Source organism: Bos grunniens, chromosome 7 (genome assembly GCF_055505025.1).
Source record: "Bos grunniens cultivar Pamir isolate PY7600 chromosome 7, Bosgru_T2T1.0, whole genome shotgun sequence".
NCBI lineage: Eukaryota > Metazoa > Chordata > Mammalia > Artiodactyla > Bovidae > Bos > Bos grunniens.
This window is the reverse complement of record NC_141171.1, coordinates 76,091,936-76,107,520: the sequence shown is the minus strand read 5'-3', so window position 1 is coordinate 76,107,520 and position 15,585 is coordinate 76,091,936. Positions and strand designations below refer to the sequence as shown.

Below are 15,585 nucleotides of genomic sequence, written 5' to 3'. Positions count from 1 at the left end.
ATATATATTTTTAATTAGTAGAATTTATGGATCATTTTCTTGTAAATCCTAAACCAAGTCAAAATTTCTGTCCTATTTTCTATAAGTCTGTCAGGGAGTAGCTTCCTTCTTTGACAAATGGTTCTTTTTATTACATTTAAAGAATTGTGACTCATTCTCCTATGAACTTAGACGGAGTAAACTAAATATTCTCTATTCTTTTGAAAGGTGGCAGCAGTAAAGGGAACAAATTCTTGGTATAGTCTCAGTTTCATGTTTGACCCCCTTAGTAGATCTAAAACAGCCTCTTTTAGATAAAAACAATCAATGTACAACAGAATGCTTTTTACTCTGGGTTTCTAAATTATGCAAACTCTATACTGTGTTTCTTGTTAAAAAAATAATGTCAAATATCTTGTTTTCTACTGAAAGAAAATACCTTCCAGAGTAAGGTAAAGAAAAATGTGATGATATATTCTTTTTTATTATAAAAAATTAGAAAGCTGGACATAACCTTCCTGTACTAGTGGGAGTGTAACATGACATCATCATGAAGAGCAATACATCCCAGATTTTGTTAAACTGAGTATTTTTATATTTGCTGCTGCTACTGCTGCTAAATCGCTTCAGTCATGTCTGACTCTGTGCGACCCCAGAGACGGCAGCCCACCAGACTCCCCCGTCCCTGGGATTCTCCAGGCAAGAACACTGGAGTGGGTTGCCATTTCCTTCTCCAATGCATGAAAGTAAAAAGTGAAAGTGTATAACCCTAAAGTTCCACTTCCATATCGAACAGAAGTTTTCTCATGCGTCTGTAAGGGGATATCATTAAGGTTCTTATTTGAAATAATGTCTGTGGTAATAAGGAACTGGAAAAAAGCTAGGTGTCCAATTTAGGAGAAGGACCCTATAGTGATACTGCACAGCACTATGAAGAAAAGTACAAAAAGTTGTACCAATGTTTTCTTAGGTCAGTCTTCCAAGGCAATATAAATAAAAACAAAAACAAACACATAGGCCCTAATTAAACTTACAAGCTTTTGCACAGCAAAGGAAACCATAAAAAAAAAAAAAAGACAACCTACAGATTCAGAGAACATATTTGCAAATGATGCAACCAACAGGGAATTAATCTCCAAAATATACAAATAGCTCATATAACAGAACAACAAAAAAGCAAACAACTCAATTGAAAAATAAGCAGAGGATCTGAATAGACACTTCCTCAAAGAAGACATACAGATGGCCAGTGGGTGCAAGAAAAAAATGCCCAACATCATTAATTATTAGGGGAAGGCAAATCAAAACTACAATAAGTTACTACCTCACACCAGTCAGAATGGCCATCATTAAAAAGTCTAAAAATAACAAACACTGGAAAAGATGTGGAGAAAAGGGTATCCTCCTACACTCTTGATGAGAATATGAGTTGGTGCAGCCACTATAAAAAACAGTATGGAGTTTGCTCAGAAAACTAAAAATACACTTATCATGTAATCCAATAATCCCACTCCTGGGCATATATCCAAACAAAACTTCAAAAGCTACCTGTACCCCCATAGCACCACTATATACAATAGGTGAGACACTAAAGCATCCAAAATGTCCACCAACAGATGAATGGATAAAGATGTGATACATATATAGGACAGAATACTACTTATCCATAAAAAAGAACAAAATAATGCAATTTACAGCAATAAATTAATAGATGGAACTAGAGATTATCATACTAAGTGAACTAAGAAAAAAAATGAATACCACATGATATCACTTAAATTTGGAATCTAAAATAGGGCATAAATGAATCTATCTATGAAACAGAAACAGACTCACTGACATAGAGATCAGATTTGTGGTTGTTGAGGGGCAGGGAGTAGGGAAAGGGATGGACTGGAAATTTGGGGTTGATGGATACAAACTATTACATTTAGAATGGATAAGCAACAAGGTCCTATAGCACAAGGAACTATATCCAATCTTCTGGGATAAACCATAATGGAAAAGTATATTTAAAAAAGAATTATATAATATATGCATGAAACTGAGTCACTTTGCTATACAGTAAAGATTGGCACAATACTGTAAGTCAACTGTATTTCAATCAATTAATCAATATATCCAACGTAAAGACACAGATATATGTTAGCAACATAGACCTTAAAAAAACAAACAAGAAGCAGAAGATGTATACAATGGGCCACTTCTGCAAAATAAAAACACATTGTACGTAAGAAGGGGGTGATGAGCTTTGGCAATGGGTACCAAGACAAACAAATGAAGGAAGGGAGGGGAGAAAGGAAAAAGGAAAAAAGCATCAATAGGAAAAAACTGATCTTCAAGTTTCTTCAAGTCACTACTGATAAACATCAACTTTCTTTAAAGTAAAACACCAAAATTCAGACACATAATGTAATGTTCAGTGTGTCAAATATCCATTTAAAAGTGGGCATTATGAGGTGAGAGTTATGTTACCAAAACCATATAAGCAATTACAAGAAAAGAAAATTGATATAAACATCACTCATAAGTATAAATACAAAGGATTCTTATGAAAATATTAAATGTATTGAATCCAGCTATATAAAAATAATAATACATCATATGCAATTGAGATTCATCTCAGGAAGGCATAAATAATATAAATAAACCTATGAGAATCAATAATGATGCTTTCCCTCAAAGACTGGGGAAAAAAGACAAGATCAACTCTCACCACTTCTACTAAGCATTATGCTGGAGTTCTTAACATGTGCAATGAGGCAATTAAAAAAAATATACAGATATACAAATTTGAAAGGGAGTAGTGTATTTGCCTTTATTCCCAAAAAGGATGGTTATGTACCTAGATAACCATAATGATTCTAGAACAAAATGCATACCTACTAAAAGTCTTATACACGAATATACAAGCAGTTTTATTCATAACTTCAAAAACTGGGAATAACCAAAATATAGAGTAGATAAATAATCTACAGTACATTTATACAATAGAATATAATATAAGAAAGAAAGAGATTACTGATATATTCAACAACATAGATGAATCTCAGAAACTTCAAGTCGAGTGAAAGAGGTCTGATACAAACAGTCCATAGATCTATTTAGGTGGAAATCCTCACCAGAAGTAACTAATTTATAGTAGCATAAAGTAGGTCAATGGCTGTCTGGATCTGAGGGTGGTGGTGAGATTGATGTTAAAGAGAGAGAATATTTTGAGGTAGTGGATGGATATGTTCTATATTTTTATTTTGGTTGTGTTTACATTGAACTATACAAGAAAAGTTATGACCAACCTAGATAGCATATTCAAAAGCAGAGACATTTCTTTGCCAACAAAGGTCCGTCTAGTCAAGGCTATGGTTTTTCCTGTGGTCATGTATGGATGTGAGAGTTGGACTGTGAAGAAGGCTGAGGGCTGAAGAATTGATGCTTTTGAACTGTGGTGTTGGAGAAGACTCTTGAGAGTCCCTCGGACTGCAAGGAGATCCAACCAGTCCATCCTGAAGGAGATCAGCCCTGGGATTTCTTTGGAGGGAATGATGCTGAAGCTGAAACTCCAGTACTTTGGCCACCTCATGCTAAGAGCTGACTCATTGGAAAAGACTCTGATGCTGGGAGGGATTGGGGGCAGGAGGAGAAGGGGACACCAGAGGATGAGATGGCTGGATGGCATCACGGACTCAATGGACTTGAGTCTGAGTGAACTCGGGGAGTTTGTGATGGAGAGGGAGGCCTGGTGTGCTGCGATTCATGGGGTTGCAAAGAGTCGGGCACAACTGAGCGACTGAACTGAACTGATACAATGAAAACTGGGTATATTCTAAACTGTAGTTAATAATATATATATGTGTGTTAGTCATTCAGTCATGTATGACTCTTTGTGACCCCATGAACTGTAGCCACCAGGGAAGCCCTGGTGTCTCAAATGGTAAAGAATCTGCCTGCAATGCAGGAGACCCAGGTTTTATCCCTGGGGCAGGAAAATCCCCTGGAGAAGTAAATGGTTACCCACTCCAGTATTCCTGCCTGGAGAATTCCATAGACAGAGGAGCTTGTTGAGCTACAACCCATGGGATCACAAAGAGTAGGATACAACTGACCAACACTTTAGCAGTTAATAATAATCCTATTAAATTACACAAAAATGTATGGATTGCAAAGAACATGCAAAAAAATTAACAAGTAATTCATTTTTTGTTATTTAATTATTTAGATTATTTAAGTAATTATTTAAATAATCATTTAAATTATTTTAATAATTATTCTTTTCTCTGCAGTTAGATTTAATTATAAGGCTAAAGGTTTTTTTTTTTTTTTTATATCCTATTAAAAGACTTGCCTACTGGAAAATTAATGAAGCCAAGTTAATATATGATCCTATAAGAACGTATTTTCTAAAAAAAAAAAAATGAATATACTTTCATCTAGACTTAGTTTCTAACAGGACTATTAAACTTTAGTAACATTTCTCTTGAAAACATACTTGATTTGAACTTTTCTTACCTTACACATTCCCTATCATCTAAAATTTTCAAAATTATCAGCTTCTGTCCATGCCTACCTTTAGTAAAATTTAAAACTACTTGACTGTTCACTGTCTTCAGCCTTATCAAATCTCTACCTCTTTCTCCATACTGGAATCACAGTGCCCTCTGTGAATCACAGATCTCAGGAGTTGGAAATTATTCATGGGTCACCATTCTACGGTTTGAAGAAGGGAACAGCAACCCACTCCAGTATCCTTGCCTAGAGAATCCCATGGACAGAGGAGCCTGGCGGACTACTGTCCATGGGGTCGCAAAGAGTCGGACACCACTGAGTGATAACGCTACTACTACTACCATTCTATGGGTCAAGTTTCATATCCACGTTTCATCAGATCCCCATGATCCTGTTCAGCCTCGCCTCCTATCTATCTGCCTTCTGAACTTCTCACCTCTCTATCTGTGCCTAACGTCCTGTACATTCTACTGCTGTCCTATTCCACCGTCCCACAAGTCGCAATTTATATTTTATACTTCAGCTAGATTCAACTGCTGTGTACTATTTCTTAGTACATGCTGTTTGTCCTCCTGAACCACTTCCTTTTTCTCTTTTTCTTACCTTCTCCTGCCTAATTTCTATTGAGCATGAAAGATTCATCCCAGTAATGATCTTCTCTTGGAAGACTTCCCTGAAAAGATGGAATTTGAGACTCCTTTCACAGAACCATGTATATTATCAACCATAGCACTTAGTTCACCAGATTTCATTGCTTTTTTTTTTCTTTTGCCTACCTGATATTTTTGAGAAACTCCTGAAATCATAAATGACTTTCTTCCTTGGGTTAGACCTAATTATAGTTCTTTTTTTTTTAATTGAGGTATAATTGACATATATTATTAATTTCAGGTGTAGAAGGTAAACAGTATTTGTATATATTGTGAAATTATCACTACAATAAATCTAGCCCATATTCATCACTACACATAGTTAACAAAATTCTATTTTCTTATGATGATAACTTTTAAGATGTACTTTCTTAGCAACTTTTAAATATGGAATACAGCATATAGTCACCATGCCATACTTTACATGCCCCCAACTTACCTGTTTGATAGTTGGAAATGCATAGGTTTTGACCCCTTCTGCCCATTCACCCATTCCCCACTCCCTCCCACTGTCATCCAGCAATCTGTCCTCTGATTGCCAGTTTTCTTTTGTAAGATTCATGCTCTAGCTTTTGGACAAACAAATAGGTTTCTTTCATAGAAAGACGGGGCAGGGATTTTCAATCAGCTATATGGGCATTGCCGTAAAGGTGGTAGTCTTTTAAGCACTGGCTCTCTAATTATTACAGGAGCCTGTGGGTCCCAGGAGCGCAAACCCCCTCACTGCCACCCTCACCTGAGCGAGGTGACCAAGAGGCATCCGCTGAGTGGCAGCCGCAAACTGTAGCTCACCAGGCTCCTTGTCCAGGGGATTTCTCAGGCAGGAATACTGGAGTGGGTTGACATTTCCTCCCCCAGGGTTCTTCCCTACCCAGGGTTTGAACCCTCATCACTTGTGTCTCCTGCATTGGCAAGTGGAATCTTTACCACACCTGGGAGTCCCGCAGAGACCCAGATACTAAAAATTAAAACCTGGGCACCAGCTGCATGTAAAAAAATCCTTTCAGAGACATTGGTGCTCTAGAGCATGGTAGAATGAGAATGCAGACATAATATTCACCAGGATGGGAAAAAGGTAAAAAAAAAAAACAACGCTGCAGTTAAATAAAGAGGGCGGGGGTTCCCGTAGTTGGCGCACAGCGGAGGAGGCAAAGGCGGTGCTGCGACCCCAACCCCAGAGGGCGCCCAGCCGCCTCAAATAAGGGTCAGACCAAGCCTGCGGCTCAGGCTGACGCTCCGAGGTGAGCGAGTGAGTGCCTTCCACAGGACGCCTGGGCGCTTCTTCCTCCAGCCTCTTCCATACTGGGCCCTGGGGCAGGTGAGTCCGAGCTGCCAGCTCTTTTCTCAGATCTGGAGCTCAAACCCTTTGCTCCTTGGGGAGAGGCTCTGGGTTTTGGGTTCCTTCCAGACAGAGTCGCGGAGCCTGGGTCGGGGTTTGTCGGGAGCTTGTGTTGCAGCTTCTTCTACCTGCTCTGATGGGGACCTTCTTTCCTTCACCCAGGAGTTTCTGGAGCCAGCTCTTAGAGGTTTTTCATTCTTATTTTTTTCAGAGGACGTGTTTCACATGTAGCTATAGATTTGGTGTGTCTGTGAGAGGTGAGTCGGGGGTCCCGGTCCTTCGGTTGTCATCTTGGAAAGGACTGTGTTTCTCTATGGGGTTTGGGATATGATGTTCTGGGTCACCAGGAGATGGAGATTCCAAAAATGTTTTTTCTACTCGGGATGCATTTGTTATATACTCCAAATGATCATAAACACTATTGAACTCAATTATCATTTGTTTTACATCTTATTAGCGAGGAATTTTAAAGTATAAGCAGTCTTAGGCTCTCCACATTGTTTGGAAGGTTTTGGTGTTGAAGAAGGAGAACCAGGTGAGTAATTAAAAAGAACGTGGGGGAATTCTCACCTGTCTTAATATGTTCCCTGGGGCAGAACCGCTAGCTGTGGTGAAATCTTTAGTCATGATTGCATTATCCCATTTGAGGCAGGTGCGAATGGAGGACAATTTTTAGTAGCAACCTTACAACAGACCAATGGGATAGTTTTTCGATAGAAGGAGTTCTAATAGGATCTTTGGTGTACTATATATTAATATTTCTTACAGTCCTTGTTTGGCATCACAGATGCAATGGACCTCAATTGGGCAAACTTCGGGAGACGGTGAGGGACTGGGAGGCCGGGTGTGCTGCAGTCCATGGGGTTGTGAAGAGTCCAGCGTGACCGGGCTACTTAACAACCAACAACTACAGTATCTATTTACTTATGTTCTTTTGTAATGTCTTGGCAAATAGAAATTACTGTGACTAGCGTAATAACCAAACTTTGATTTTCATCTTTATTTTTGAGTGAAGTGGAAGGTAAAGTCCTTTTTTCTTTGCCAATTTTTGGCAGGCATTTTCTATCCCATAATGAGAAATCTGACCAAGGATTACCTCTGCATCACTACTCCCAGACTAATTTCCTTGCAGGATCTGTACATGCACTTCTTTAGCCAAGATCATAGCACAGAGCTTAATGAGGTAAATGCCTAATAAATATTTCTTGAGTAAATGAGTGAATATATTTTCTCTGTGCCCCTGCTGGTGTAACTGGTAGATGCCAGAACAGTCTTTCAGCTCTCACAATTTTGGTCTTATCTATGCTAAAATGATCTACTCGTAGAATGGGTGATTGTATCTTTGGAAAACTGAAGAGTCTGTTCTTTGTCTTGAATTCTTTGTCTTAGCAAGCTTGACAGGCTATTTTCTATAAAAGACAATAGCATACAAGTTCTTAAGGAATTACATTCAGGTGGTACCTGCAACTCAGATACAACTCCTAATGCATAGTCTCTTCTCAGGATTTAAAAGGAAGGCCCTGTAATAAAAGAACGTGTAACACGATTGAATAAGATGGTGAAGATGAAAGGGGCAAAGGTTTCAGCTGTTTGTGTTTTTAGCAACTTGCAAAACTTGCTGCTAATTAAACAAGCCCTATTTGGGTTTTCTAAAACAATCAAGTTGAAAATGTGAGTACTAGAAGCCAATGTGGAACTGGAAGAACCCAAGTATTTTCTATTTCGGGGCTGGTTTGGATCATCTGAGCTCTGAACAATATCTGGGAGATGACCCAGAATTCTGAATTTTTTTGCATAGTCATTAGTTTAAGAAGTAAGCCAGCTATATATAATACTAGGAAGTCTTCTGGGTGCCGATAGTAGTGAAAACATACGGAGTTAATATGCAGAGACTTGTATGACTCAGATTTCCTCTTCAATGCATACCAGATAATGAATTGATTGGACTTTTAAACTAGTAATAGATTTCTTTTTCTGCTATGATTTTCTTGTCTTTGGAAAGTGCTTTATTTTGGGTAAAACTGCTTTCTATGGTGTTGGATGTAGTTATTTGTAATACCTGCACACTTACTCTGCTTTTGTTCCTCTGGTTGAAAAGTTAGCTCTGTTGCTGTTGAATATATAGTCCCTGAAACATATCATGCATCTTTTTCCAAATAATGGCAGAAGTATAAATGGGCTAGGAGGCAACACAAAATCAGAATGAGATCTGGCCAGACCTGGCCTGGGGTGCAATGACTCACTTGACCAGAGCAAAGTAATGTGCAGTGAGAGATGCTGCATCAAATTCTGCTGCAGTGGCCATCTCTGTTCCACTCAGGGTCTTCACCTCTGGTATTTATAGTGTGTATATGTGGCCTCTTGAGGATCATCCATAGTTCACTTAAAATACTGCAAATAGGCAACTTGCCTTACTATTTTTGTTTTTGAAGAAGATTGTATTTTCTGTGGCTTAGTCTCTTTTACTCAATTTGTAGCTACTTATTCCTTCTTTATAATATGCAAAGAGTAAAGTGTTGGGGATAATTATATTTTATGGGGAAGTCCTAAGGCAGTCTTAGACCTAGAGTGGGGGTCTTTGCATTTTTACCTCTAATATTTAATCTGGTGTTAAATGAATGGATAAAAGGAAGATTGAAAAAAATGTGTTCAGGTGAACCCTGGCTTTATTTTGGGTGGGGCTTCTTTGTGCCAGCAGACTTTGACAATAGTTGTTAAAAGTATTGTCTTCCTGTGAACTCTTATCATCAATTCGTCATCATCACTGGTATCGCAATTAGGAAAAAAAAAATTACAAAACCCTGAGTAGATGTCTGCCAACCTAGGTTTCAAGTTCGTTTTTCTTTGTAGCAGTGAGTAGGCCTTCTCTTCCTGTCAATCACCTTTTGTAACCTGAAGAAAAGAGAAAGTTACTGACTGACACCAAGGAGAATTTCTTTACATTCCATTCTCGGTATCCAAGGGGCTCCGGGATTTGAGACTATCAAATTACTGTCAATTTGAAACATTTCTGAGAGAAGGAGGAAAAAAATTGGAGATTACCTGAATTCATCTTCCATGTGGCCCATTGCTAACATCCAATCATAGCGGCTGCCAGTCACAGAGAAGGGCATTATATTTCAATGACTGGGTATCTCTTTAATTATAGAAATGAATAATCCAGCTCTCTTCTTAACAGCTGCAGCCCATGAAATGAAAGGTTTGAACCTGAAGGATCAACACAAACAGAAAATGCAGCAATTTCTATTCCTAGTTTCTTTCCTATTGTCTGAACACAATATTTCCTTACTGACAGAGGAAATGAATGAGGTCTGAAAACACTTTTCTAGGCTTCAGTGGCATTTAATGGCATTCCCTTCACCTTCTCAGGCTTTGTGGTTGTGAACAGCATCAGAAATTGATGATTGTTTCTTTAAAGATGTATATCATTTTTAAAAAATCTTACCAAAATGTAAAAAAGGGAATAACTTTTTAGGATTTTGAGCTTTCACACAAGTGGCACACATTGTTGTAATAATATTCACTTTGAATTTAAAATTTTATTTTTATCTCTCTATTGATCATTTAAAAATTATTTTGGGGTAATTTTGGATAGACATATACCCAGAATATTGAGTCAAATAAATTGATTTTTATACTTTGTAAACTTTAGATTCTCTCATAGTATAAACTACTCAGTTAACTCAGTGCTTGGCACTTACAAATTTAATTAATGATAGCAATCATTACTGTTACTGTCATGGTGACTTTTCTATTATAGCATTTGTTCAGTCAGTAATATGTTGAGCACTTACTATGCAACACAATGAAAAATACAAAGGTTAGTTATGCTCAGATACTGACTGTGCTTGAAGAAAGTAATGCTAATAATGGAAATAAGTACCCCCAAAAAGGTAAATGACTGTAGTGAGAGAGGCATAAATAAAGTGCTTTGGGAGTTCAGAAGCATGAGACATAAATGCCTACAGACAAAATCAGGTCAGGCTTCTGTTCAAAGTGGCATCTATGCTTGCTGTTGGGAATAGGTACAACTCAGTTCAGTTCAGTCGCTCAGTCTGAAAAAGGAATTCATAGGGCCTGGACTCCATCTTAGGCCTATTCATGCTGATCATGCACGGCCACCTTTCCAGTGGACTCTGAACTCTGTGTTTAGTGCCTATGAAAACAACAACAGAAGGATAAGACCCCCTCCAGACAGGGGAACCTTGAAGATCGTATCTAGGTTACTCATAGCCTAAGAGAAAACATATACTAATTACCCTTTCCTCCAGACAGGCCATAAATTTTTCTGTATCTATCAGAGTATAACCTTGGGTTTATTGATTATTGGCTAATTGTTTGACTGTTTGAGCACATAGCACGTGAATGATGGGGTTATTGGGATTCCTTGGTTTATGTAAGTCCCAAGGAATTTGGAGTGGTGGCTTCAGACACGTACACATGGGGTATAAAAGATTTTCACAAATGCTGGTCGGGGTCCTTGGCTAAGAGGAGACTGCCTTGGGCCCGCTGGTGTAATAAATTGCACTCCACTACCTGAATTGTCCTTCTGAGTGAGTTTGTTTCCTGGAATGCATGGCTACAAGTCGTGTCTGACTCTTTGTGAACCCGTGGAATGCAGCATGCCAGGCCTCCCTGTCCATCACCAACTTCTAGAGCTTACTCAAACTATGTCCATTGAGTCAGTGATGCCATCCAACCATCTAATCCTCTGTCATCCCTTTTTCCTCCCACCTTCAATCTTTCCCAGCATCAGGGTCTTTTCCAATGAGTCAACTCTTTGCATCAGGTGGCCAAAGTATTGGAGTTTCAGCCTCAAGAGTCTTTACAAAGAATATTCAGGACTGATTTCCTTTAGGATGGACTGGTTGGATCTCCTTGCAGTCCAAGGGACTCTCAAGAGTCTTCTGCAACACCACAGTTTAAAAGATTCAATTCTTCAGAGCTCAGCTTTGTTTATAGTCCAAATCTCACATACACACATGACTACGGGAAAAACCATAGCTTTGACTAGACAGAATTTTGTTGGCAAAATAATGACTCTGATTTTAATAAGCTGTCTAGGTTGGTCAAAAGTTTTCTTCCAAGGAGCAAGTGTCTTTTAATTTCATGGCTGCAATCACCATCTGCAGTGATTTTGGAGCCTAAAAAAATAAAGCCTGTCATGGTTTCCACTGTTACCCCATCTATTTGCCATGAAGTGATGGGACTGGATGCCATGATCTGTTTTCTGAATGTTGATTTTCAAGCCAAACTTTTCACTCTCCTCTTTCACTTTCATCAAGAGGCTGTTTAGTTCCTCTTCACTTTCACCACAAGGGTGGTGACATCTGCATATCTGAGGTTGTTGATATTTCTCCTGGCAATCTTGATTCCAGCTTGTGCTTCATCCAGCCCAGCATTTCACATAATATACTCTGCATTAAAGTTAAGCAGGGTGACAATATACAGCCTTGACATACTCCTTTTCTGATTTGGAACCAGTCTGTTGTTCCATGTCCAGTTCTAACTGTTGCTTCTTGACCTGCATACAGATTTCTCAGGAGGGAGGTCACGTGGTCTGGTATTCCCATCTCTTTAAAAATTCTCCACAGTCTGCTGTGAACCACACAGTCAAAGGCTTTGGCATACTCAATAAAGCATAAGTAGATGTTTTTTTGGAACTCTCCTGCTTTTTCAGTGATCCAATGGATGTTGACAATTTGATCTCTTGTTCCTCTGCCTTTTCTAAATCCAGATTGAATATCTGGAAGTTCACAGTTCATGTACTGTTGAAGCCTGGCTTGGAGAATTTTGAGCATTACTTGGCTACCATGTGAGATGAGTGCAGTTGTGCAGTAACTTGAACATTCTTTGGCATTACCTTTCTTTGGGATTGGAATGAGAACTGACCTTTCCCAGTCCTGTGGCCAATGCTGAGTTTTCCAGATTTGCTAGCATATTGAGTGCAGCACTTTCACAGCATCATCTTTTAGGATTTGAAATAGCTCAAACTGAATTCGATCACCTCCACTAGCTTTGTTCGTAGTGATGCTTCCTAAGGTTCACTTGACTTTGCATTCCAGGATGTCTGGCTCTAGGTGAGTGATCACACCACTGTGGTTATCTGGGTCATAAGATCTATCTTTTATAATTCTTCTGTGTGTTCTTGCCACCCTTTCTTAATATCTGCTGCTTCTGTTAGGTCCATACCATTTCTGCCCTTTATTGTGCCCATCTTTGCATCAAAAGTTCCCTTGGTATCTCTAATTTTCTTGAAGAGATCTCTAGTCTTTCCCATTCTGTCATTTTCCTCTATTTCTTTGCATTTATCACTAAGGAAGGCTTTCTTACTCTCCTTACTATTCCTTGGAACTCTGCAGTCAAATGGGTTTATCTTTTCTTTTCTCCTTTGCCTTTCACCTCCTCAGACAACAATTTTGCCTTTTTGCATTTCTTTTTTGGGGGATTTTCTTGATCACTGCCTCCTGTACAATGTCACAAACCTCCATCCATAGTTCTTCAGTCACTCTCACTATCAGATCTAATTCCTTGAATCTATTTGTCACTTCCATTGTATAATCATAGGGGATTTGACTTAGGTCATACCTGAATGGTCTAGTGGTTCTCCCTACTTTCTTCAATTTAAGTCTGAATTTGACAACGAGTTCATGATCTGAGCCAAAGTCAGTCCCCAGTCTTGATTTTGTGCAAAGAATATAATCAATCTGATTTCGGTATTGACCATCTGGTGATGTCCACATGGAGAGTCTTCTCTCGTGTTGTTGGAAGAGAGTGTTTGCTCTGACCAGTGTGTTCTCTTGGCAAAACTCTGTTAGCCTTTGCTCTGCTTCATTCTGTATTCCAAGGCCAAATTTGCTTGTTATTCCAGGTATTTCTTGACTTCCTGCTTTTGCCTTCCTGTCCCCTATAATGAAAAGGACATCTTTTCTGGGTATTAGTTCTAGAAGGTCTTGTAGGTCTTCATAGAACCATTCAACTTCAGCTTCTTCAGCATTACTGGTCGGGGCATAGACTTGGGTTACTATGATTATGAATGGTTTGCTTTGGAAACGAACAGAAATCATTCTGTCATTTTTGAGATTTCACCCAAGAACTGCATTTTGGACTCTCTTGTTGACCATGATGGCTACTCCATTTCTACCAAGGGATTCTTGCCCACAGTAGTAGAAATTATGGTCATCTGAGTTAAATTCACCCATTCCAGTCCATTTATATCGCTGATTCCTAAAATTGTTGATGTTCATTCTTGCCATCTCCTGTTTGATTTGCCTTGATTCATGGACCTAACATTCCAGGTTCCTATGCAATATTGTTCTTTATAGCCTCAAACTTTACTTCCATCACCAGTCACATCCACAACTGGGTGTTGTTTTTGCTTTGGCTCCATCTTTTATTCTTTCTGGAGTTAGTTCTCCACTAATCTCCAGTAGCATATTGGGCACCTACCAACCTGGGGAGTTCATCTTTCAGTGTCCTATCTTTTTGCCTTTTCATAAAGTTCATGGAGTTCTCAAGGCAAGAATACTGAAGTGGTTTGCCATTCCCTTCTCCAGTGGACCACGTTTTGTCAGATTAACTGTGAGGTACAATTCAGTCATGTGTAAAAAAAAAAAACAAAACAAAACAGGGGTGACCATTTTGAGAAGGAAGAATACAAGGGAAAAATTGGTATGGTGAAACAGGCCCTGCATATTTTGAAAGAAGCCGAGAATGAGGGGTGTTTGCCAGCAGAGTTTGAGCATACACCATGAAAAGCTTTGAATACCTGGGTGGGACTTTTGTTTCCTTAAGCAAATGAAATTCATCAATAAGGTTTGGAGACAGGGAAAGATTGTGATTAGAAATATTTTAAGAAGATTAATTTGATTGCTGTTCTTATGCTTTTACAGGATTTCGATTTGCTGTCAGCTTTCAGGCGTGAAAGTGAAAGTTGCTCAGTCTGACTCTTTGTGACCTTGGCCAGAATACTGGAATGGGTTTAGTAAATAATAAATATTTATGTTTAATATATTCATAAGTTATCTGTATGATAAACTATATGTAATTGTATGTTAGTTTATATAATTAGTGTGTGTACATATATATATATTCTGCAAGGAAGGAGGTTAAATATTCAATTACCTTCCAATAAAGTATAAAAATGGTTTCTTATAAATCTCAAATTGATATATATGTACATATAGAGAATATATATCTGTTTTCTCACTTTTTCAGCTCTAATATTCACGGCACTTTGCCTATGAGGGATCAGGAATCATTTAAGTAGTATACCTAAAGAATAAACATCTTCAGGATATATACCAATAAAAACATTTCTATTTAAAATACCTTAATCTAAGAATCTCATGAACTTTTCTCTAAGCTTTTGAAAAATCTAACAGAAGTTTAGAAAGAGCATTGTGAGGATTTGTAGTTTGTACTAAAGCACAAAGAAACCAAATCAAGTGTTAATACTAGTGTGAAGGAAATCCTATTTCCACTGAAATCTCATTCACACCTCATTAAATTATTTAAATCATACCTATAGTGATGAGCAGCTTCATTTTGAATGTAGGCAGATGCAACTGAGAAGTGGAAAGGATACTGACTTCACACCCTTTCCTACCATTAAAATCCAGGGTATTCTAAGTCCAGTCAGTATTATTATTTCATAATAATGACAGACCTTTTTGGTTAGCAGTACCTTTTCACACTAATAAACCTATGCTTTCCTAGTAAATCAAGCCTTTTTGTGTTAACAATCAGGAGATAATTTTAGGCTGGTTGACTGCTACTAATTGGGTCAGGTGAGTTTTTAAAAGTCATTTTTTAAAATAGATTGACCAAAGAAGGTGAGGAATATTATTTAGTGCCTATATGTTTCTTTTATTATTGATAATCTTTTTCCTTAGTTAAATAAATGATTGCAAAGACGGTAAATACTTCATATGTAAATACTTCTCAAACTGGACACCCTAGGTGATTGAGAGAAACATGGAAGAATTTACAAAAAAAGTATTTTATTACATTTTAGGCAATTCCTTAACTAATTTTGGGGGAGGTCTTCATTATGAATATTCATCCCTAAAAAATGAGTTTATTCTCTTTATAGGCATTTTGGATTTATGTCTG

At 38.1% G+C, this 15,585-nt stretch overlaps 2 long non-coding RNA genes across 14 annotated transcripts in view; one reads left to right on the top strand and one right to left on the bottom strand.

Moving 5' to 3' along the window:
- Positions 1-6,008, bottom strand: part of LOC147369849 (uncharacterized) — a 222,381-nt gene extending 216,373 nt beyond the window's left edge. For 3 of the 5 annotated variants that reach the window (XR_015168604.1, XR_015168605.1, XR_015168602.1), the window contains exon 1: positions 5,869-6,008. This is a non-coding gene — a long non-coding RNA (uncharacterized LOC147369849). The remainder of the gene's footprint in view (positions 1-5,868) is intronic. The other 2 variants (XR_015168603.1, XR_015168601.1) reach the window with 2 other exon arrangements.
- A 247-nt stretch (positions 6,009-6,255) lies between these two features.
- The window catches only part of LOC147369848 (uncharacterized), a 157,157-nt gene continuing 147,827 nt past the window's right edge, over positions 6,256-15,585 (top strand). For 2 of the 9 annotated variants that reach the window (XR_015168610.1, XR_015168614.1), the window contains exons 1-2: positions 6,292-6,450; positions 6,683-6,728. This is a non-coding gene — a long non-coding RNA (uncharacterized LOC147369848). Of the gene's footprint in view, positions 6,451-6,682; positions 6,729-7,526; positions 7,655-14,363; positions 14,620-15,585 lie in introns of those variants that run through there. The other 7 variants (XR_015168615.1, XR_015168613.1, XR_015168608.1 and 4 more) reach the window with 7 other exon arrangements.